The following is a 7,099-nucleotide window of genomic DNA, read 5'->3' as shown; positions in this document are numbered from 1 at the left end:
ATTTCAAACTTTTCAATATTATACTTCTTATGGTGATCTGTGATCAACGATTATGACTCAATGAAAGCTCTGGTGATGGTTTACATTTTTTTAGCAATAGAGTATTTTTTAATTAAGTCATGTACATTTAGACATAATGCTGTTGCACATTTAATAGACTATATCATAGTGTATAATAACTTTTATATGTCCTAGGAAACCAAAATTTTCATTTCATTCACTTTATTGTGATTTTTGCTTTATTGCAGTGATCTGGAACTGAACCCACAATATCTCTGAGGTATGACTGCAGATTTGAGCCATTTGCCTCTGGATGGTATTCAAATGTATGGGGGTTGATGACATAGTATAGAGGAAGAGTTGCAGAATAGAAAGAGATAAAGGCTCAAGACTAAGTCCGAAGGAATCTTCACTTATTTATTTAAAAATGTATTTTTAGAATGTATTTTACATTTATATAAGAAAAGATACATACTCATTATAAAATATGCAAGCAATATAGAAAAGCACAAAAAAAGGGGAAAAAATCCTTCCAAATCTGCACCAACCAAGAATAACCATTATTGGGCCTCAGTTTCTTTATTTGAATAAAGGAGGACAAAAATAAGATTGCTGTGATGATTTAATGAGATAACTCATTTAAAATGCTTATTCTGTTACTTGGAAGATCGTAAACTCTTCATAAGCATTAGCTACTAAGATAAATGCATGTTATTCTGGGCATCAATTTTATTATGTAGGATTAAGAAATGGATAGAAAAAATTAAACAGAAGTAATATACATACTATTTTAAAAAGTATGAAATTTTAAAAATTGCTTGAATTGAACAAAAGAAAAATAAATGAAAGTGAAAGGATTTGATATACTTCAGGTAAATGTTTCTTTCCTCTCAAAAAATAGAAGTTTCTGAAAGATTATTTTAAAGTTAAGATCAAAGATTTGAAAAATATAAAGAGGTTGTAGTCATTACATTACATTTTCATTTCCATGTTTCAATTTTTGATAGTGTTCACTGATTCCCTGGGTGATTGCTTAAAAGCATGTGTTCTAGAGATAGTCTGCTTTGGTTCAAATCAGATCTTCTAATTAACTAGCTATAAGGTGGACAAATTATTTAATTCCTACATGCATTAATTTTCTTATTTCTAGAATGGGAATTAAAAAGTGCCTACTTCACTGAGTTGTGAGTGATGAGAGTTAATATGTATCAAATATGTGGTATAGTGACTAGTAAGTAATAAACTATTATTATAAATATGAGGACATGAGATATTATTATAATACATGACAAAATGAGGTCCCTTGCACTTTCCCTCCTATCTCCTGATTTTTGTTAGTTATTTTATTATTTTTACTTTCTGTTCCCCCCTGTCAAATTCTTTAAGTTATTTGGTCTTGGTTCTGTGTTTAAATGAATTCCATGTTTACCATTAGTTCTCTTATCACAGCTTATTTCTGCCTGAGTTATTTGTTTTGATATATCTCTTGTTTGTCTATATTTTCTTACGTACTACTTTTTTTTTTGAAAAGGGGAACTCCTAAGTGTTGCATTTCTTGAACTTTTGCATGCTTGAGAATATGTTTGTAGAAGGGATAGCATATAAAATTCTTGGGTCTCCCTTTTCTTCTCTAAAGAGTTTGATACTACTTCACTGCCTTTGGCATTGTGGGCTACACTGGTCCTTTAACTTTTCATTCTTTGGCTGGCCAGATTTCACTATAGAAATATCAGCATTAGAAGTCAGAGGATAGTTCATTTTTGCCCTTGCTTCCCTTGCCTTTGGCGTTGTTCCTAGGAAGATGTTGCTGCGGCTGAGGACTATTGGGATTTCATCAAGATCAAAAGCTTTTGCACGGCAAAGGAAACAGTTAACAAAATCAAAAGACAACTGACAGAATGGGAGAAGATATTTGCAAACGACATATCAGATAAAGGACTAGTGTCCAGAATCTATAAAGAACTTAGCAAACTCAACACCCAAAGAACAAATAATCCAATCAAGAAATGGGCAGAGGACATGAACAGACATTTCAGCAAAAAAGACATCCAGATGGCCAACAGACACATGAAAAAGTGCTCCATATCACTCAGCATCAGGGAAATACAAATCAAAACCACAATGAGATATCACCTCACACCAGTCAGAATGGCTAAAATAAACAAGTCAGGAAATGACAGATGCTGGCGAGGATGTGGAGAAAGGGGAACCCTCCTACACTGTTGGTGGGAATGCAAGCTGGTGCAGCCACTCTGGAAAACAGCATGGAGGTTCCTCAAAATGTTGAAAATAGAACTGCCCTATGACCCAGCAATTGCACTATTGGGTATTTACCCTAAAGATACAAACGTAGTGATCCAAAGGGGCACGTGCACCCGAATGTTTATAGCAGCAATGTCCACAATAGCCAAACTATGGAAAGAACCTAGATGTCCATCAACAGATGAATGGATCAAGAAGAAGTGGTATATATACACAATGGAATACTATGCAGCCATCAAAAGAAATGAAATCTTGCCATTTGCGACAACATGGATGGAACTAGAGTGTATCATGCTGAGCGAAATAAGTCAAGCAGAGAAAGACAACTATCATATGATCTCCCTGATATGAGGAAGTGGTGATGCAACATGGGGGCTTAAGTGGGTACGAGAAGAATCAATGAAACAAGATGGGATTGGGAGGGGGACAAACCATAAGTGACTCTTAATCTCACAAAACAAACTGAGGGTTGCTGGGGGAAGGGGGTTTGGGAGAAGGGGGTGGGATTATGGACATTGGGGAGGGTATGCGCTTTGGTGAGTGCTGTGAAGTGTGTAAACCTGGTGATTCACAGACCTGTACCCCTGGGGATAAAAATATATGTTTATAAAAAATAAAAATTAAAAAAAAAAAAGAAGTCAGATGATAGGAGCACCTGGGTGGCTCAGTCTGTTACGTGTCTGACTCTTGGTTTCAGCTCAGGTCATGCTCTTGCGGTTGAGGGTTTGAGCCCCATGTTTAGTTCTGTACTCAGTGTGGAGCACAGAGTCTGCTTTGTGTTCTCTCTTCCTCTTGCTCGCTCTCCCAAGTCTCTCTCTCTCTCAAATAAAGAGATAAATAAAAGCTTTTTAAAAAATGAAGTCAGATAATAAAGGAGGAGGAACTGGCAAATGAGACCAAAGTAGGGTGGCCAACCTAATGGGAGGAAAATACTGAGGTGTGACAAAAACCAAGAAAAGAGGGTTTGACAAAGAACTCTATCTAAAGTGTTGATATTCTATCAAAAGCCTCTGCAAGGTTGAAAGACTGAAAAATAAGACCTTTTTTTTTTTAGTTGGGAGAATGTGAAAGAGCACTGTGGACTGTAAGAACAACATGGGCAAGTTAAAAAGGTGTTAAGTATGTGTTTGGAGTATGGCAGTACTGAGTGATCCATTGTGGGTGGAATATTGATTGCATGGGAGAGACAAAGTTACAACAGATTAAGTTACCCAGATCTCTTTTTCTTTTAGATTGCCTTCTTTTTTCCTTCTACCTCTCCACATAGTTCTTCATCTGGACAAAAGAAAAATATCTGAGTTACATTTCTTTTGCCCCCTTTTTTAATGTTTTCCATATTTCTCTATTTTTTCTTTAGACTAAAAGGAATTGGATTTTCAATAAAGTTTTGTCCATAAATCAATTAATAATTTTAATAGATATTGATTATAAATTGGGATTACTGCAATACATAAAAGTGTAGTGAGGAAGGTGTAAACCAATAATTATAGGCCAGTGTGTGGTGTTATCTTAAAGCAGAATAGCATGCTTGGGAATTCAGAGGAGGGCACATAACTCAGCTTGGCAAGGTTATAGGGAGAGGAAGGGCTACTCAGGGCAGACTTCTGAGAGGAAGTGATGAAGGAATTAAGACTTGCAAGATGAACAGCCAGGTAAAAGTATCAGTGTAGACAGTGTTCCAGGCAATGGAAATTCATGGATAAAATCTTGAAAATATGAAAAAGAATGGAATTTTTGAGTAACAGAAGGAATTTTAGTGTGGAAACAGTAAGTTTTTTTTTTTTTTCTATTATAGGAGAAGTATGTCGGCACTGGCAAAACCTGGGAAACCAAACAAAATCCAAAGCAGGAAGTAAAAAATTCAAAGACCCACAAATTCTCAAAAAGAACCACTGTTAAGTTTAATGAGTATTATCCCATAGCTTTTGCTATTCAAGTGAAAATACATGCTCACATATATATGTGTGGATGTATATAATATTAGTATTTTAAAAAATATATATATGTATATATAATTTTACAAAAAATGCTTATATGTTTGTCTGCTACATGAGTTTGCCACTTAGAAATATATCATAGACAAAGAGGAAGATGGCAGCGGAGTAGGAGGACCCTAGTCTTACCTTGCCCATGAATACAACTATATAATTATCAAATCAACCTAAATACCCCAAAAATTGACCTGAAGAATGGCAGAACAAACTCCGCAGCTAAAAGTAGACAAGAGGTCACAATGAAGAAGATAGGAGTTGCAGAGATAATGTTTGGGAGAGAAATGGATCATGGCCACTATAGTGGAGAGGGAGCTGAGGCTGAAAGAAGGTCAAAGAGATAGACTAGCAGACAGGGGAGTGCCCAAGGAAAACAAATCTCCATAGCAATTGGCTTGGAAATTGAGAGGGGTCAAATTCTGTGAATTCTTGCAACCAGTGGGGCTTAAAGCCTGGTTTTAAAGGTCATCAGATTTGGTTTTGGGAGAGCGCAGAGGCATTGGGGTTGCTTTTGGAAAGAAGGCAAGGGAAACAACCTGTGGACATTATAGTGTGCAAACAGCAATCTGAAGAGTGCCTAAGGCACAGAGTGGGGAAGTTATTTGTTTATCTCAGAGCCTGTCCCAAAGAAAAAGCATTCACAGAACTACCCCTCCAGAACAAAGGAACTGGCAGGCACCATTTCCCCCCCTACCCCTCATTACAGGGCCACTTGTTGGAACCAGAATAGCACTTGTATGTGCTAAATTGCTTACACTAACCCTGGTCCCCCATACTCCAGTGGAACTGCCCTTCTCGGTCACATTTGTCTCAGTCCCAGCAAGGTGGGACCCTCGCAACAGAAGAGTGGCCAAAATACATGCCCACACCCTGTCTCCTAACTGGGAAGTTTTGCAGAGCCTTGGATCTGGTGACAGTGGCAACAGGTTTCATTTCACAAGCAAACCAGAGCACACCTAGTTAAAACTCACCACATTCAGGCCAGGGATCAAACACTGCCCCCAACAGACCAATGAGTTGCCTAGATTATAAAGCAGCCAGGACATAACAGCAGGGTCCATGCAGCACACATTGGAGATACTCCAGGAAGTACCAGGCCCTGGGAACAGGGGATACTACATTAGGGGGCCATTGCCCTCAAGAACAGAAGCAGCTGACTTTCTTAACACAGAGAAGCAGGAATAGAGACTTAGACAAAATGTGAAGACAGAGGAATTAGTAACAAATGAAAGAACACGACAAAGCCACAACCAGAGATCAAAGGGAAACAGATACAAGCAACATGTCTAATAAAGAACTTGAAGTAATTATAACAATACTCACTGGACTTGAGAAAAGAGTTGAAGTCATGAGTGAGACCCTTAACAGAGAGAAAAGGAATAATGCAGCAGAAATAAAAGGCTCAATAAAAGAAAGGAGAAACATGCTTGATAGAATGAACACTAGGCTGAAAGAAACAGAGGAATGAATTAGTGATCTAGAAGACAGAATAACAAAAAGTAATCAAGCTGAAAAAGAGAGAAAAATCATGCAAAATGAGAATAGGCTTAAAGAACACAGTGATAACATCAAATGTAATAACATTCACATTATAGGAGTCACAGGAGAAGAGAGAGAGAAAGGGGAAGAAAATGTATTTGCTGCAATAATAGCTGGAAACTTCCCTAATCTGGGGAAGGAAACAGATATCCAGGTCCAGGAAGCATAGAGAACTTCCAACCAGATCTACAAAAACAGATCCACACCAAGACATATTATAATTAAAATGGCAAAATGCACTGATAAAGAAAAAAAGTTTAAAAGCTTCAGGACAAAAGAAGACATACAAGGGAAACCCCATAAGGCTATCAGGAGATTTATTTATTTATTTATTTTTGGCAGAAACTTTTCAAGCCAGAATAGAGTGGCTTGATATTCAAAGTACTGAATGGGAAAAATAGTCCATCCAACAAAGCTATCATTCAGAATAGAAGGAGCTATAGAGTTTTCCAGACAAACGAAGATTAAGGGAGCTCATTACCACTAAGCTAGTCCTGCAAGAAATGTTAGAGGGGATTCTTTGAGTGGAAAGGACATACCATAAGTAAGAGTTGGAAAGAAGGAAGCACAAAAAGAGTAGAATAAGTATTTCTATAAAACTCAGTCAAGGGACTCACACACAAACACACAAAGTTAAGTGTGACACCATATACTTAAAACATTGGGGAGGAGAATAATGAATGGGTTCAAACTTAAACGATCATCAACTTAATATAGACTGCCACATGCAGAAGATGTTATATACAAACCTAATGATAACCACAAATTAAAACCACTAATAAATATGCAAAGAATAAAGAGAAAGAAATCCAAATATATCACTAAAGAAAACCAGCAAAGCATGAAAGAGAGAAAGACAAGAAAGGATCAGAGAAAATCTTCAGATACAACCAAAAAACAGGTAATAAAATGGCAATAAATACATATCTATCAATGATTACTTTGAATGCAAATGGACTAAATTCTCCAATCAAAGGACATAGGATGACAGAAAAGATAAAAAATCAAGACCCACCTATACGCTGCATACAAGAAACTCATTTTAGATCTAAAGACACCTACAGTTGAGTACTGTGATTTGTGTAAGACTGACAAATCACAGACCTGTATCCCTGAAACAACTAATAAATTACATGTTAATAAAAAAATAAAGATACCTGCAGACTGAAAGTGAGGGGATGGTGGGGTGTCTGGGTGGCAGTTAAGCATCTGCCTTTGGCTCAGGTCATGATCCCAGGGTCCTGGGATTGAGCCCTGCATTGGGGAGGTCCCTGCTCAGCAGGGAGCCTGCATTTTCCCCCTCTCTC

The sequence above is a fragment of the Mustela putorius genome, unplaced genomic scaffold (assembly GCF_011764305.1).
Source record: "Mustela putorius furo isolate JIRA1106 unplaced genomic scaffold, ASM1176430v1.1 tig00000842_pilon_pilon_pilon, whole genome shotgun sequence".
Classification (NCBI taxonomy): domain Eukaryota; kingdom Metazoa; phylum Chordata; class Mammalia; order Carnivora; family Mustelidae; genus Mustela; species Mustela putorius.
Note: the sequence above shows the minus strand (reverse complement) of the source record.